Source organism: Pleurodeles waltl, chromosome 1_1, assembly GCF_031143425.1.
Source record: "Pleurodeles waltl isolate 20211129_DDA chromosome 1_1, aPleWal1.hap1.20221129, whole genome shotgun sequence".
In the NCBI taxonomy this organism is placed as follows: domain Eukaryota; kingdom Metazoa; phylum Chordata; class Amphibia; order Caudata; family Salamandridae; genus Pleurodeles; species Pleurodeles waltl.
Genome location: NC_090436.1, coordinates 965,982,995 through 966,001,225, shown reverse-complemented (window position 1 = coordinate 966,001,225; position 18,231 = coordinate 965,982,995). Strand labels below are relative to the sequence as shown.

Sequence of the window (18,231 nt, the reverse complement as noted above, 5' to 3'; positions counted from 1 at the left end):
CTTTCTCAAGAGATAAATATCAGCTTTATCTTAGTGGCAAAATAGTCGGTTGGAAAATATATTTTGCAGGAGTCATACGTTGTGGTGCACTTTTTTTTGGCTTTATGCATAACTAGAGTTGTATGCTGATGATAAAGCAACTATAGTTAGCTGCAGGTTATTCTTTCCTTCAGTATCCTCCTGTCCTGACCCTGTCCATCCTATACATTTGAAAAATAAGAACAGAGTTTCTGTTTCAAGTTTTTGGTACTCATCTTCAGAAAATACTGACCATTTTGCTTTAATCTTCGTTTTCATTTGGATTTCAATCTTCTACGTCAGTATTTTGGCATCCTAGGTGTTAAGTTGTTCTTCCTGTGTCTTAGCTCTTCATTCTGTTTCGTTCATCCATTTTCTGAAACCTGCTATATTTGTTGTGATCAAAGGAATATCTTTTTTTATTTTGTGGTTCTCTTGTCAACATGTTCAGTAGTCATTTTCAGGCAATATAATTTCAGTTTTACCCAATACTATCTTTTCTAGTAGCGGACTAGACTGGTATGTCTCATACCAGTCCCATGGACAATAATTTTGTTTGTCAGTTGGCTGGTCTTCTATGTAGGCGTGGGTCAGGTGGCTGAGTAGTTTGAAAATGCAACTGGGTACTCTGCCCGTCCAACCTACAGGTCACTTGCTTCATTTAGAGAAGGCAGATTTTAAGTATTCCATCAATGGAGCACCTTTTTGTTCAATACAATTAGGCCGATCTGCCCCACCAGTGGGCAGATTGGGCAATTACCCCTGATCCACACCCCGGGGGGACAGAAAGAATACTAGATGCCAGGGAATAAAAAAAATAAAAGAAAATAGTGGGGTGGTGGCTACCAACCAGTATGGGCCTGGTTATGCCCCCACCCAAACTGAAGGGGCTAACAGTCATTCAGCTCTCCCCCGCACACTAAAACATCTTATCCCATGGCAAGCAAGAGGACATTTGATTATTTTTTGTTTTTGTTTTACATTTGGGCCATGAGAGCTTGGTAACTCTCAGAATCGTCCCACTTGGAATGGTGAGGGCTGCACTTTTTTTTACTTTGGGACGCTGCCATGTAGAAAAATCCACAAGACCTAGACACATCTGAAAACTAAACATCTAGTTGATTCCAGGGTGGTGTGCTTCACATGCACCCCACACCATTTCCTTACCCACAATGCCCTTCAAACCTGCAACTTTGCTGGAAAGCACACATTTTTCCCACATTTTTGTGATGGAACCTTCCGATATCTGCAGTAATCCACGAAATCCTACCACCCAGCATTGTCTCATCTATACCGATAAAATTTCTGCTGCACTTGTCAGCCTAAAAATGTTTTTTTTCAAACTGCCCTTGTGGACCCACTTTGGTTCCCCCTCAAATTCGACGTGTTTTTGGCCCTTCCCTGTCAGGAACACTTGGCCCACCTACACAAGTGAGGTACCATTTTTATCGGGAAACTTGGGGGAATGCTGGGTGGAAGGAAATTTGTGGCTCCTCTCAGATTCCAGAACTTTCTGTCACCGAAATGTGAGGAAAACGTGTTTTTCTAGCCACATTTTGAGGTTTGCAAAGGATTCTGGGTAACAGAACCTGGCGAGAGCTCGACAAGTCACCCCATCTTGGATTCCCCTTGGTCTCTAGTTTTCAAAAATGCACAGGTTTGTTAGATTTCCCTAGGTGGCGGCTGAGCTAGAGGCCACAATCCACAGGTAGGCACTTTGCAAAAAACACCTCTGTTTTCTTTGAGAAAATGTGATGTGTCCACTTTGTGTTTTGGGGCATTTCCTGTCGAGGACACTAGGCCTACCCACACAAGTGAGGTACCATTTTTATCAGGAGACTTAGGGGAACGCTGGTGGAAGGAAATTTGTGGCTCCACTCAGATTCCAGAACTTTCTGTCACCGAAATGTGAGGAAAAAGTGTTTTTTTAGCCAAATGTTGAGGTTTGCAAAGGATTCTGGGTAACAGAACCTGGTGAGAGCCCCACAAGTCACCCCGTCCTGGATTTCCCTAGGTCTCTAGTTTTAAAAAATTTGCAGGTTTGGTAGGTTTCCCTAGGTGCCGTCTGAGCTAGAAGCCAAAATCCACAGGTAGGCACTTTGCAAAAAACACCTCTGTTTTCTGTAGAAAAATGTGATGTGTCCACGTTGTGTTTTGGGGCATTTCCTGTTGCGGGCACTAGGCCTACCCACACAAATGAGGTACCATTTTTATCGGGAGACTTGGGGGAACATAGAATAGCAAAACAAGTGTTATTGCCCCTTGTGTTTCTCTACATTTATTCCTTCCAAATATAAGACAGTGTGTAAAAAAGACGTCTATTTGAGAAATGTCCTGTAATTCACATGCTAGTATGGGCACCCCAGAATTCAGAGATGTGCAAATAACCACTGCTCCTCAACACCTTATCTTGTGCCCATTTTGGAAATACAAAGGTTTTCTTGATACCTATTTTTGACTCTTTATATTTCAGCAAATGAATTGCTGTATACCCGGTATAGAATGAAAACCCACTGCAAGGTGCAGCTCATTTATTGGCTCTGGGTGCCTAGATTTCTTGATGAACCTACAAGACCTATATATCCCCGCAACCGGAAGAGTCCAGCGGACATAACAGTATATTGCTTTCAAAAATCTGACATTGCAGGAAAAAGGTACAGAGCAAAACGTAGAGAAAAATGTTTTTTTTTTCACCTCAATTTCAATATGTTTTTATTTCAGTTGTTATTTTCGGCAGGAAACCCTTGTAGGATCTACACGAATTACCCATTGCTGAATTCAGAATTTTGTCTACTGTTCAGAAATGTTTAGGTTTCTGGGATCCAGCATTGGTTTCACACCCATTTCTGTCACTGACTGGAAGGAGGCTGAAAGCACAAAAAATCTTTAAAATGGGGTATGTCCCTGTAACATGCCAAAATTGTGTTAAAAAATTGGGTTTTCTGATTCAAGTCTGCCTGTTCCTGAAAGCTGGGAAGCTGGTGATTTTCGCACCACAAACCCTTTGTTGATGCCATTTTCAGGGAAAAAACCACAAGCCTTCTTCTGCAGCCCTTTTTTCCAATTTTTCTTAAAAAAATGAAGTTTTCACTGTATTTTGGCTAATTTCTTGGCCTCCTTCAGGGGAACCCACAAAGTCTGGGTACCTCTAGAATCCCTAGGATGTTGGAAAAAAAGGACGCAAATTTGGCGTGGGTAGCTTATGTGGACAAAAAGTTAGGAGGGCCTAAGCGAGAACTATTCCAAATAGGCAAAAAAAGGCCTGGCACAGGAGGGGCAAAAGGCCTGGTAGCGAAGAGGATAAACAATGTTGCACTTTGTTTGTTTCTGTGGCTTTTATAATATTTGTACTAAAAAGTATTTGGTTCCTTTCTTAAAATATAGGCGCCTTAGGAACTGCATAGGGGCATTTTTTACCTACAACAGCTGTCAGATGAAGAGACTTGTCAATGTGTCAGTTCACTCTGCCATGAAATGACGCAGCAATATGTCCCGGATTAAGCGTTCCACCATTGCATGATTATTTTATTCACTATTTTATCACTGATGTATATATTTATGTTTTTAAGATTTTAAGTAAGATTTGCTTTTATGGTCTATAAATGAACTGACAAACGTTATTTATATCATATCATATACATATATTCGAAACCACAGAAGGTAAAAAAAATACGCTTGGTCAAGATTGCAATGCAGGAACAGATTTACTGCATCCCAAGCAAGAGGCATCTTGCCCAACACGCGGGCTTGATCACATGTATATATATGATTTCTACTTACCTGTAAAAAAAGTGTTGTAAAAGGCTTTCATGTAAAGGCTTTCTTGTTGTAAAGCCTTCGTTGTAAAGGCATCTTGATGTTTAGCCTTCGTTGTTAAGGCTGTTTTCCCTCTGTACCAGCCTTTTTCTCTGAGAAGGACCTTTCTGCCTCAGCCTTTTTTCTGCCAAGGCCCTTTCTGCTTCAGCCATTTTCTCTGCTACAGACTTTCCTGTCCCAGGCTATTACATCGCTCTAGCCAATTTCAGCTGGGCTAGCTGCAATTTGAACTCCCCTTTAACTATCCTCTTCTCCAATTCCTCAGTGGATTAATTGTGGAAGGACACACTGCTTCCTGCTCTGGATCTAGCAGGGATCTTACTCTGGTGAGCCCTCCCCTCTCCTCTGGAACCATGGTTAAGATGTTCTATCCCGCCTCCTGGAGTTTTTTCTCTCCTTCCAAATCCTGTACATCCTCCTCCCACTCCTGTAAAGTAGACAGCAGACACTGAGCCTACATAGAGTGCTACATGGTACTACATGGTACTCCTTTATCTAGGAGCCTTTGTGCCATCACCAGCCTCCTTTCCTGGCCAACTGTTTCGGTGCCACCAAAGTGTAGCCTTCAATGCTGCTGTGGACTACTTCCAATTATTCAAAGTGTAAAAGGTGCCAAAATAAGTCAAGAATTACATTTAGAAAAACCAAAAAATGCCTGAGCTTAAATCAAGGAGAATAAAAAAAAAAAGATTCTTAGGTCAGATTAATAGAAGGTTTTACACTAATCATCGACTGGCACTGCAGAAACAAAAGTACTTGGTCCCACCACTGAATGCCAATGTAAGAAACTGCTTTATTAGTTGAGTGGGGTGAGAGACCCAACAACACAATCCTTCTCAGCGAAAATTACAAATTCCATATTTGCTTGGCACAAATCAGTCAGGCTTAACTTAGAGGCAATGTGTAAATTATTTTTGCAGCTCTCAAACAGAAATAAAGTGAAAACACACACAAGAAAAATCCCAAAACAATTTAGAAAAATAGAGTAAAATTTACTAATTAAATGAAACCAAAATGATAAAAATCCAATAAGTAGGGCCAGAATTCTGAATTGCTAAAGTTCCAGCTGAAAGTAGCACAAAAAGCACAATCTGTCACCCATGGATATCTGATCTCTCTAGACCAGGTCAAAGTTACAAGTTCTGGATAACCATGATGCAGCACGGGTTGGATACTGGGGTCAGGTTCGTCCCAGTGAACAGTTTACCTTTTCAAAGTCCAAGTCTGTGCAACAAGCCTCAGCTGGAGCTTTGCTTTGGCAGTGCAGCAAGAAGATCATTGTCGGAGGGGGTTGCTGCTGGAAGGTCACGTTGGCTATTTAGTGCAACAGGCACTTTATCACTGGGACTTCTCATTGTGGGGGAGATGGTGGTCATTGCTGACATGGACTGTAGTAGCTGACATAAAGACTGGGTCATCCCTGGGGCTTTACGTCAGCAGGAATGGTGCACTGCTGTTTGTTGATGTAAAGACTTCATTTGTGGTTGTAGGGAGCCCAAGACATCTGGATTGTGACCTGTAGTTGCCGTCTTGAGTAGGAGCAATATCCTCTGATGCCAAACAAGGATCCGAGGCCTGGGCAGAACCTCTTACTCCAGCAGAGGTCAGTTGTGGTAGGTGCTTGTCAACTAGGCAGTTGAAGGGAAGGCCTCTGTAAGCTTGCTTTGTCCCTCTTGCTCAAACAGGAGGTCAGCAAACTGACCCTTGTAGTCACTTTTGGGGACCCTGGGTTCAAGGCAAGCAGCTCCAGTCTTTCTTCTTCAGTTAGATGGACAGTGTTACTTTTACAGGTTCAGGGGTGTTCTGATGAATGTTTCTTGAGGTGCCATTCTTATACTCAATGCCTGCCTGTAGGCGAAGAATGTCATCTTTGTTTAACTTTCCTTATTTCCTGGGTTTGGAAATCTATCTAGGTGAACAAAAGCAGGCAGACCTAGGTGTAAGCTGCTTTTGTTGATGGAAGGGCAGGCAGCCTTCGTAAGTCAGGAAGGGGATGGGCACAGCCCTCAGGTTACCCTTTGAAGCTCAGGAAGGACTCAGTACAACATCCCAGGACATCCTTTTCAGGAGAGAAAGACCCTGCCCCACACTCAAGACTCTTTTGTCCCCATGTCTGGAAGGAATACCCATCTTACGACAGCATAACTATTACAGTCATGTGACCCTAACACTGGCAGAAAGGCACGTTTGGTTTAGGCAGAAATTGCTAACTTCTAAAAGTGCCATTTTTAGAATAGTAACTTAAAATATGACTTTACCATTTAAGAAAATTTCAAATTACCACTCAAAATGAGTGTAAGAAGTATTTCTCTGCTCTCAAACTGAGGTTATCACTCATTAAGCATGATAAGGTAACCCAGCGTTACTCTATGGGAGTGGTAGCCTCGACTCTCCCAAGACCATTTTCACAGCTTGGAAATGCTAAACCTAAGTACACATCACCTACATTCTAAATACCCTAGACTCTGCCCTATGGGCTGTTATGGCCTACTTCAGTGGTGACTTATAAGTATTAAAAGGGAAGTTTAAGGCACAGAAAAAGGTTTGCTTTGCCTGGGCGAAAATGTAGTTTACAAATACACTACTGGCTGCAGTTGCAGGCTTGACACATGTTTTATAGTGCTACTTTTGTGGTTGGTAAAGTGTGTGGTACAGCCCACTGGAAGCATTTAATTTTCAGGCCCCAGGTACATGTAGTACCATATACTAGGGAATTACAAGTAAATTAGATGTGCCAACTGGGTGTATAATACTTTTACCATGTTTAAGGGACAGAGGACTAGCACCTTGCCACTGGTTAGCAGGGGGAATCTGCACAGAGTCCTAAAGCCAACATAAACATGTTCAGCAAAAATTATGGGAATGAGGGAAAACATATGGGGGAATACCATGCCAAGGATATTGCGTCTATTACAGACAAATGAGGAGGGCAGTACAGAACAGTCATTAATTCCAGACAGACAGTTTGGGTAGAAGATGTAGATGACTGGTGCCTGGGGTGCCAAAAGCATCTGAGGGAATTTCACGGCTCAGAGAGCCAGAGTCCATGCTGCTTGATGAAAACACATTTACTCAGCAGAGGATTAAGCACTTATGAGGTTAGTTTAAGAAGAGGTAGTGGAAGAACAGATGCCTTCAACTTTCATTGGCTCTATGGTTTCTGCGGCTGTTGTATGGTTCCTACAAGGGATTATAATTTCACTCAGTGTTTCATGCCCCTTCCACTTTGTTTTTTTCCCTTTTCCTGGGTCCCTTTTTCCTTGCAGTTTCTGAATTGGGTATCTAACGTTAATTCATCGCAGATATAGTCCTTGTTATTTCCAGTACTTATTTGGAGAGATGCACTGTGACGCCTTCATTTTTCTGGTTCCTGGAGGAAGATTCCATGTGCAACCTGGGAACAGATGTGACTGTGGAGTACTATGCGAAAATCCTAAACTGTGATGTTAAATGACTCTGCATGGTTTAAACAATAGACACTTTTGATTCATAATATGTTATGGGTTATTTGAATGCAGGACTCTATTAGCACCACAGAGTGCATACAACAACTAACAGTGGCCTATACCTGAATTAGTTATCAAGCTGTTACACATCTGGCATTTGGATCAAAGCCTCTGTCAGTTCCAGAGATGTCCAGAGAGAGTCTTCAGTTCTGAGGCTTGAAGAGCAGATCAGAAAACAGTGTTTGCTTTTCTTCTCTTCCCCCGACCTCCACTCAAAAGCACTCATTGAAGCCCTTGGGAGCCTGGCCTCACCTACCAAGTGAAGGGACCTACTCACTTTGGCAGACACCCCCTGGATCCAATTTTCACCACCTCTGACAACATCTAAGTCATCAAGCCCAAACCAGTCTCCTGGACAGACTGCGCCCATGTCAAATTTAGCCTCCCTGTCCAAAACACACACACCAATTCCAGATCAGCCTAGGAAAATGGAACTGCATTATTGACAATTACTAGGACACCGCTCTCAGCACCCATTGACCTGGACATAGCAACAGCCTCCTCAAACGCATGGTTGGGACAGAAAAGTCCTTGGCATGGTAATGGATGTGTACCCCTGCCCTGCGTGCCCAACTGTACTGTTGCATAGATCATAATGCTGATTTGTGTTGTCATAGGCCAACATGGATCATGCATGTGTGCCATGTCATAGGTCTGTCTCACAGATTGAGGTCTTGTTGGACTGGGAGGAGCTCCCAAGTGCTATCCTCATAGTGGTGGAAGATTACCACTTTCACCAGGAGTTAAACAGCTCAAGCAAAGTGGTGTCAGAATGCAGTGTATTGATCAGGAGTCGTGAACAGGTCATTTTTAACCTGTGCCACTCCTACACCTCCCTTTGCCACTCACCCTGTGAAAGTTTTGCTACTGTGTACTTAACTTGCTCTTTGTCCAATATCAGTTGGATGCAAAGTGATGTTCAGTGCAGAAGAGGTGACTCTGCACCAGTTGTATGTGTCCCTGGGAAGCGATGCTCTGCAGTGTGTGCATCGTAAATGCATGTACTGGTTGTATGTAAACCTGCAAGGAGTGCATTGCATCAATCAATCAATCAATAAATCAATCAATGTATTTGTAGAGCACGCTACTTACCCGTGAGGGTCTCACTGCGCTTTGAGGGGGGGAGAGGCTGCTACTGCTTGAACAGCCAGGTCTTGAGGAGTCTTCTGAAGGTCAGTAGGTCCTTGGTATGCTGTAGGTGGTTGGGGAGGGTGTTCCAGGTCTTGGCCGCGAGGTAGGAGAAGGATCTGCCACTGGTTGTTGTCCTGTGAATGTGTGGGATGGTGGCGAGGGCGAGGTTGGTGGAGCTGAGCTGACGATTCGGGGTGTAGAAGGTGAGACGATTGTTGAGGTATGCTGGTCCGGCGTTGTGGAGTGCTTTGTGGGTGTGGGTTAGGAGTTTGATTTTGATCCTTTTGTTAACGGGAAGCCAGTGTAGGTTTCCCAGGTAGGCTGTGATGTGGCTGTGGGGGGGATGTTGAGGATGAGACATGCGGAGGCGTTCTGTATCCGTTGCAGTCTTTTCTGGGGAGCTGCCATTGTTCCCGCGTAGAGAGTGTTGCCGTAGTTGTCTGCTGCTGAGTAGGGCCTGGGTAACCGTCTTTTTGGTTTCGGTAGGGATTCACCTGTAGATTTTGCGGAGCATGCGGAGGGTGTTGAAGCAGGAGGACGAGACAGCGTTGACTTGTTGGGTCATGGACAGCGATGAGTCAAGGATGAAACCCAGGTTGCGGGCATGGTTGGTGGGTGTTGGTGCAGCTCCCAGCGAGGGCGGCCACCAGGAGGCATCCCAAGCTGAGGGGGTGGGGCTGAGGATGAGGACCTCTGTCTTATCTGAGTTTAGTTTTAGTCGACTGTTCTTCATCAGGTTGGCGACGGCCTTTCATACCCTTGTGGAGGTTGGTTTTGGCTGTGGTGGGGTCTTTGGTGAGGATGAGGATCAGCTGGGTGTCGTCGGCGTAAGAGATGATTTTGAGGTTGTGAGATCGGATGATTTTGGCAAGCGGTGCCATGTAGACGTTGAAGAGTGTCGGGTTGAGGGAGGAGCCCTGCGGTATGCCGCAGATGGTCTTGGTGGCTTCAGGTAGGAATGGAGGGAGGCGGGCTCTCTGTGTTCTGTCGGTGAGGAAGGAGGTGATCCAGTCCAAGGCCTTGTCGTGGATCCCTGCGTCGTGGAGGTGTGTACGGAGGGTGTGGTAGAAGGCGGTGTCAAAGGCGGCCAAGAGGTCCAGGAGGATGAGGGCTGCTGTTTCGCCTTTGTCCAGGAGAGTCTGGATGTCGTTGGTTGCCATGATGAGGGCGGTCTCGGTGCTGTGATTGTTGCGAAAGCCGGATTGTGATGGGTCCAGAGTGTTGTTTTCCTCCAGGTGGTGGGACAGTTGCCTGTTGACGATCTTCTCGAGTACCTTTGCTGGGAATGGAAGCAGGGAGATGGGCCGGTAGTTTCTGAGGTCCTTAGAGTCCGCCTGGGGTTTCTTGAGTAAGGCGTTGATCTCGGTGTGCTTTCAGATTTCCGGGAAGGTGGCGGCCTCGAAGGAGCTATTGATGATCATACAGAGTTGGGGGGCGATGCTTGAGCTCGCTCTGTTGTAGATGTAGTGCGGGCAGGGGTCAGATGGAGAGCCGGAATGAATGGTGTTCATTACTTTGATGGTGTCGGCGTCGTTGATGTGTGTCCAGGAGAGCAGGAGGTTGGTGTGGTTGGGGGGTGAGGAGTCGGAGGTGTTGGTGGCTGCTGGTGGGGTCTTGTTGTTGAAGCTGTCATGGATGTCTGTGATCTTGCGGAGAAAGAAGGTGGTGAGGGAGTCGCAGAGGTCTTGCGAAGGTGGGATGTCGTTGGTGCTGGAGCTGGGGTTTGAGAGTTCCTTTACAATGTTGAAGGGCTCTTTGCTGTTGTGCGCATTGTTGTCGATACGTTCCTTGAAGGAGGATCTCTTGGTGGCCCGGGTGAGCTGGTGGTGCTTGCGGATGGCGATCTTGAGGGACGTGTGGGTGTCTGGTGTCTGTTCCTGGTGCCACTTCCTCTCGAGTTTGCGGCAGGCTTGTTTGGAGGTCCGGAGATCGGTGGTAAACCAGGTGGCCTTTTTGATGGTGCGGTTGTGAGAGGGTTTTTTGATCGGGCAGAGAGTGCTGGCGCAGTCGTCGATCCATTGCCTGAGGTTGCGGGCAGCTGAGTCGGCGTCAGTGGAGTCAGCTGGTGGGGTTCGGGCAAGGGCGGAGATCAGCTGGTCGTTGATGATCTTTGTCCAGCTGCGGCAGGGGATCGGTTGTGGGTGGTAGTGGGTGGCGGGTTTATTGAAGGTGAAGTGGACACAGCAGGGGTCGGTCCAGTGAAGCTCGGTGGTGTGGCTGAAGGTGATGTGTCTGCTGGTGGAGAAGATGGGGTCAAGCATGTGTCCGGCGGAATGGGTGGGAGATGTGACGAGTTGATTGAGTCCAAGGTTGGCAAGTTTGTCGAGTAGGGAGATCGAGTTGCTGTCATTGGTGTTTTTGAGGTAGAAGTTCAGGTCCCAGAGGAGGATGTAATCTGTAGAGGAAAGGGCTTGAGTGCTGATGATGTCTGTGATGGATTCACTGAACTGAGGTCGAGCTCCGGGGGGGCAGTAGATGAGGGTACCCCTGAGGGTAGTCTTGGGGTCAATGTGGACTTGGAAGTCAAAGTGTTCGGCAGTGCTGAGGGTGTCTTCGGTGTTGGTTGAGATTCTGATGGTGTTCCTGTGGAATATGGCAATCCCTCCTCCCGGTCTGTTGGTGCGGTCTCTGCGGGTGATATTGTAACCGTCTGGGATGGCTATTGCGATGTCGGGAGCTGAGGATGGGTTCATCCAGGTCTCTGTCAGGAATGCGATGTCCGGGGAGGAGAAGACGAGAAGGTCCCAGAGCTCAACGGCGTGCTTGTGGACAGAGCGGGTGTTGAGAAGGATGCACCTGAGGTGGTTGCGTCCAGGTTACGGTGGGTGGGGTGGTGGTGGTACGGAGGGTGGAGAAGTTGCAGCTCCGGCAAGAGGAGGGTCTGTGGGCGAGCTTTGGTGAGGCCTGGAAGCAGGTGGTAGAGCAGCCGGTGTTGAGGCCACGGAGGGTGTTGTTGTCGTAGTGGCGTCTGGTGCCGGGGGGATCCCGGCGGTCGGGGGACTGGTGCTCGGCACGGTCCAGGCGCAGAAGTACACAGACAGGTTTGCCTGTGGCGCGCCTTTGGCACACCTGCTGCTCGCGCGCGCATAGCGGCCACCATTAAGAGGGGGAGGTGGGAGGGAGGAGCAGCTGGGAGGCGGGAGGGAAGCGCGAATGGGCACACGAGGGGTCGAGGCCGCGGAGGACACAGCGGCAGGGGAACCACGGGGAAGCCCAAGGAATGGAAACAGGGCAGGAAAATAGAGGAACAGACAATAAAGCACAAAAAACAGTGCAAGAAAAACAGAGAAGCAGTGAAAAAAGAAAGTGAAAAACAGACACAAGGCAAACAGACAGACAACACTTACAGCACCACTAGACTACCAGGGATGAGGCGCAGGTGCGGGCCTGCGGGTGGAGGAGGGCCTCAAACTTGCAGTAGCAGCTGCGAGGGCGGGGAGAGGGACCCGGGCACAACGGTGGAGCTGTGCGGCACGGGGAGCTTCTCCTGACCTAAAAAGCAGGTCAGGGGTTGCATGAAACATGTAGTGCTAGTATGTGTATGGTGAATGCATGTACTGGTTGCATGTATACCTGCCAAGGGTACATGACATGAGATATTTAGGGGCATATTTATACTTGTTTTGCCCCGAATGTGCATCAGTTTTTTTTTAATGCAAATTCGGTGCAAAACTATCCCCATACTTATATTTTGGCGCTAGACCTGTCCAGCGCCAAATTTATGGAGTTAAATTCATGTTTTGGACGTGGAAACCTACATTGCGTCAATAAGATGCAAATTATGCATTCACGTGCAAAAAATGATTTTAAGGCACTAGCGCCTTATTTATCCTCCCTTGCAAAAGTCATCACGGGGGTAAGTATGGGTCAAAAAATGGTGCAAGGCTTGCTTTGCACCATTTTTTAATGCCTGGGTCAGGGGAGGCGTTAGGGGACCTGTGGGTCTATTTCCATGGTGGAACACCATGGAATAAGCCCACAGGTGCCCTCCCCAGGCCCCAGGGACACCCTCACCCACACCAAAGGGACAGCGGAGGATGGGGGACCCCATCCCAGGTAAGTATAGGTAAGTACAGGTAAGTATTTTTTTTTTTTTAGTGCCATTGGGGGCCCTGAAACGGGCTACCCTACATGGCACTGGGTGCAATGGCCATGCCCAGGAAACCCTGGACCTGGGCTGGCCATTGGGGTGGTGGGCTTGACTCCTGTCTTTTCTAAGACAGAAGTCATGTGGTATGGATGTTTTTGCATCAGAAAATGACACTAGACAGGTTAGAATAATTTTCTTTTACTCTAACCTGCCTAACATCATTTTTTTGGTGCAAAACCCCTTCTTCCATATCACCAGCCCCACCAGACTAACGTCATCTGTTTTACGCTAGCCTACCGTTTGCCCTGTAAATATGGTGCCCGGCTGGTGCACAGAAATAGTGCAAGCTGGTGCTAAACGTTTTGGTGCAAAACTGCATTAGTGCAGTTTTGCACCAAACAGTATAAATCAGGGCCTTAGTGTTGTGCAGTGTGTGAATGATGAATGCATCTATTGACAATATGTATACCTGAAAGAAGTACAATATGTGAAGAGTGTAGTGTTGTGCAACACCAGCATTGTGAATGTGTGTGCTGTATGTATGTGTGTCTGCAAGTGACCAGTACAGAAAAGCTATAGTACTGAGTAGTGCGAGCAGAGTAATTGCGTGTGCTGAAAGCGTGTGAGCTTGTGGTGGCACAATACATGGAGCTAACAGTGCCAGACAGTGTGTGTGGCTCTGTATACACACTGATTGTAAGTGTACCTGTAATGGTTACATTACATGGAGGACCTTAGGTGCAATTTTGGTAAGATATGGCCTGCCTGGTGAAGGCATGAGGAAGTAGAGGAATCCCCACTCTCCAAGACAGATTTGTGTATTGCTCTATTCCAGTGAGCTGGGTGGGACACAATGAAGAAGGAAGTGAGAGATTTCTCCTGTACATTTCAAAGGGTGCTCTTTGATTCTGTAAGAAATCACAAGGAAAGGCCCCGGACACATCTCAGGAAGGAGATGAGGCTGATAATGGAATCACAAAGAGTAGGTCTGGGGGCCTGAGATTAACCGTTTGATGCACATTTTACTGTTGGTGACATCCAGGTATGAACTCTAGTCACTTTTGTAGCCTGTGGTGTGGGACTGTCAGCTTCAAGGTCTTTCCTGCTGTGACAGACAGCTTTTCAAGAGGAAGAGGGAGCGAAAAAGTGTGTACTTCTTGCTTGCCAAGACTCGGTGAAGAACATAAGAGCATTGGAGGGAGCAAGGTCAAGTAGAGAGCCCTATCAAGTGGACTCTCTGTGTAAAGTGTGAGGAGATGGTTGCTGCACAGATTGAGCCATTTGCCTGTGCAGATTCAAGTCAGCAACTCCCATATGCCAGGTGAGGAATGCCCTGAAGATAGCTAAGAGCAGAGTGCAGTGCAGAGAAAATAAAGCCTATGCTTCATCATTGCAGTGACCCTGTATGCCAGGAGGGGCCACTGTGGAAAATGCTGCTGCAAAACAAGGGCCAAAGCCAGTGCGGAACCTTAGTGGGGACCCCATATACTAGGAGAGGCCACCATGGTATGGACTGTTGTGCTGTGAGGACTGGCCTCTCAGTTGGTATTGTTGTGGCAACCCTGTATGCCAGAAGAGGATGCAGGTATCAAGAGTGCTGTGAGGACCGGGCCGCCACAAGGAAACATTCAGGATTGCACCTGACCTGCCCCTGTGAATTGAAGAGACTCCAAGCCCCTTCCCCTGTTGGAGTGCAGAACTTACCATACAGGAGGTGCACTGGAGCACCTCAGATCAATGCTGGATCCGACCAGGTGAGCTCATAGGAGAACTCATGCTTGTTGGATGCTGCCACATCTCCCACATGCAGTCGACTCACTGAACAGGGCCAGAGCCTTATGAGTGCCTACCAACTGGGCACCCACTGAGACGCTGCACACTTGTTCGCTGCTGGAGTGGGTAAGACTGGCTATGGGCCTACCATAGATGGTGGGACAGGGATTTGTCAGTGAAATACTAATCCTGTCATCATGAGGAAATGTGTTATTGCTTATAAATGTCATAACATTTCTTTGAATGCATAGAGTTAGAAGTAAATTACTTTTTATTATGAAATAGGTATTTGACTGGTCATTGATTTATTGACACTGCTCTGTGGTCTTTGAGTTATTAGTCGTGCTCACTAATCTAAACTCACACTTCTCCCCGAGGGAGCCTATGATTGCTCATCCACAGCTACTACAGATAGTCAAGTGCAGAATGCATACTTGGCTCAATCGCTCAGGATTCATAGTAGGTCAGCCCTGGAACTTCAGGAGTAAAAGGCCTCAATCACTACAATTGGATCCCCTACCCTTATGTGCCCTGTGGCCCTCTCAAAGGGGTTCTGGCAGCCCTGAATTTCAATGATAGGATCACCTCCTGCACTGACTCCTTAGCAATACAACAAGATTTAGACCCCAGGCTAATTCTTACATGGAGAAACGCAGACCGATGAAATGCCACTGCAAACAACTGGAGTGTAAATGGAGAATGAACCAGGCAATGTAGACAGGAGCAAATGATCTGGGCCACCAAACACACAGCTCTGGCTGCCAGTGCCAACAAAAGCAAACAATCTTCATACTTTTCAAGTATTTCAAATCATTTTTCAACTCAGTTACTCCCTCATAGGACATCTGCAACATATCTCCCTCAAAACTTTGGGAACAACATCACCCCCACCTCAGCAAATTCAACCCGCAACTTGCCCAGATATACCTCGTCAAACACCTCCTGATCTTATCCAGAGAACCAATGCTAACCACATGACACATCATTACTCCAGAAGAAACTGCCACCACCATGAAAACCATCCACTCAGGGGCTCCATCAAACCCTTCCCTCACCACACCTACTCCAGAGGACTGGAACCTGTCATTGCCATGCTCACACACACTCTGAATGCCTCCATCTCTTCTGCAACCTTCCCATATGCTTGGAAATATGCAAATGTTTTCCTATTGCTGAAGAAACTCTAAGTGGGCACTTCATCGCCTGCCAACTACAGTCTGAACTCTCTGCAACCATTCCCAGTCAAGGTATTTGAGAATATCATCAACAGATGTCTTGCAGAATACCTCAATAACCACCACCACTCAGTCTGGTTTGAGACCCAACCACAGCATGGAAACTGCCCTCATTGCTGCAATGCAAGACATCCACATGACTCTGACGGAGACACAGTGTCCATCATCTTCCTGGATCTTTCTGTAGCATTTGACACAGTCTCCCACCCAATCTTGATCCAACGCCTACGTTGGAATACAAGAACAGGCACTGTGATGGATCTGCTCCTTTGAAAATTCAGTCTGGCACCGTACACCTTGGCCACCCGCAATTCTGCCAGGATCCTCCTTGAGCCCAATTTTTTATGCATACATGATTCCTCTAGCCAGCATCATAAACTCTTATAACATCAACGTCCTGCCTATGCTGACAGCACATAACACATTCTCTCCCTCATAGACAAGACGCCGAGTACCTGGATCAAGTTCAATGCCTGCATGACTGAAATCGCCTACTGGATGAAGACAAACTGCCTAAAGCTGAAAACTGACAAGACCGAAATTGTGATCGTCAGGAAAAGCACTTCACTGTGGGACTCTATCTGGTGGCCAACAGACTTTGGACCGACTCCCATACCAACAACCCATAACAAGAACCTCAGGATTGTTATTAAGAGAAAACCAAACATGAAAGAACATCAAGGCTGGATTGGGACAGAGAATAGGCCTCTGTACCAAAATAAAAGCAGTCCTCAATGAATCAGGTGCTAAAAAATAGTGTCCCATTTTGCAAATCAAGCAGCTTTGAACAGATAAAGAAACCCTTCATAGGTGTTTTGCAATGTATGGGAGACTATATAGATTTGAGCTTGCTACAAGCAATGTACAGTAGTAAAAACCAGCCCAACAGACCATAAAACTAGGGGTGGGTGAAAATTCTGCTCTGCTGGTGGAGTTTGCAGAGTTTTGCCCACTCTGTGTTCCGCTTAAAGCGCGGAGTTCCAGCAAAACTCCCCCAACTGCATGGTGGCAGAGTTTTTTCTCGCATGCAGCTCACCAACACTAAGGCCCTCATTCCAACCCTGGCGGTCTCTGACCGCCAGGGCAGAGGGCAGCGAAAGCACCGCCAACAGGCTGGCGGTGCTTCCAGGGCTATTCTGACCACGGCGGTAAAGCCGCGGTCAGAAAAGGGGAACCGGCGGTTTCCCGCCGGTTTTCCCCTGGCCCAGGGAATCCTCCATGGCGGCGCTGCTTGCATTCCGACCCCCTCCCCGCCAGCCTGTTTCTGGTGGTTTTCACCGCCAGAACCAGGATGGCGGGAACGGGTGTCGTGGGGCCCCTGGGGGCCCCTGCACTGCCCATGCCACTGGGCAGTGCAGGGGCCCCCTAACAGGGCCCCATACAGATTTTCACTGTCTGCTTGGCAGACAGTGAAAATCGCGACGGGTGCCACTGCACCCGTCACACCCCTGCAACTCCGCCGGCTCCATTCGGAGCCGGCATCCTCGTTGCAGGTGCTTTCCCGCTGGGCCGGCGGGCGGCCCTTTGGCGGTCGCCCGCCGGCCCAGCGGGAGTTGCAGGGGTGCGACGGGTGCAGTGGCACCCGTCGCGATTTTCACTGTCTGCCAAGCCAGAATGGCCGCCGCGGTCTCCTGACCGCAGAGCGGTCATTCGGCGGTAACCGCATGGCGGGCGGCGACCGCCGCCCGCCGCGGTCAGAATGACCGCCTAAGTCTGCAAGAGAGAATTTTGATTTTTAGGTGCTAGAATGCCTCCCAGTGAGATTTCCCAACTCGGGCAATCCCAGCATGTCGCAACCATTTGCATTGAGAAAGCTGCCACTTGAGTAGAAAATCTACTCGAGCGCAGAAAGAAGCAGCACCCTCTGCCATGCCGCGTGGTGCAGTTTGTGCTGATTTTACAGCCCAGAGGAAGCTCCCTGTCGCTAAAAATCAGCAGAAGCAGGGCGACGTGCTTGATTCCGTCCACTCGCAGAACTCCGCAGAATCTTGTGGAGCTTGTCTGTAACTCTGTGGAATTCCACAGAGTGAAACTCCATGAGTTCCGCCCAGATCGATAGAAAACAGTCCCAGACACAGCCAAATCAATAGCCCCATTCTGACCTATGGGCCCAGCCTTATTGCACTATCTGATTGCTCTTTGGGCCAGCCTGACATCGAAGAACATTATTCTCTCATGAACGGCAAAACCATGAAGTACATGTCACGAGATTCCCAGCACTGGCTGGGCATGGACTTGATTGGTGAAGCAATAGAAATGTAGGAAAAAATAACCGATTGACCTGCATCTATCAACGGATTGTGTGAGAGCTATGCAACATGTGCAGGTTGAGTTCAACACCTGTCAAATGTTAAAACAACTGTGATACATACCAAGTAGGCAGCCAGGAACACTTTTTGTAAAGGCAAAAAGGCACTCTTATTGGATGCATTTCCATGCATGTCACAGTCAGAAAAAAGTAACTAGCTGTACAATGAGTGAAACGTTCTGGTAGCCAATCATATTGTTTCCCTTGCAATTATTTTAGAATATCAATGTTATTCCAAAATACCTGTAAAGCTACAAATAGGGAAAATAGTGTTTACAAAAAGATGTTACCTTCTCAAAAGAGTTTCTCATGTGTTGTTAGATCTTTTTTGTAAGGAAAAGGCGAAATTTCAGG

The 18,231-nt window shown here is 47.3% G+C and overlaps 1 protein-coding gene across 3 annotated transcripts in view; it reads right to left on the bottom strand.

Moving 5' to 3' along the window:
* Positions 1-18,231, bottom strand: part of EMCN (endomucin) — a 678,554-nt gene that overhangs the window by 369,333 nt on the left and 290,990 nt on the right. The window lies entirely within an intron of this gene.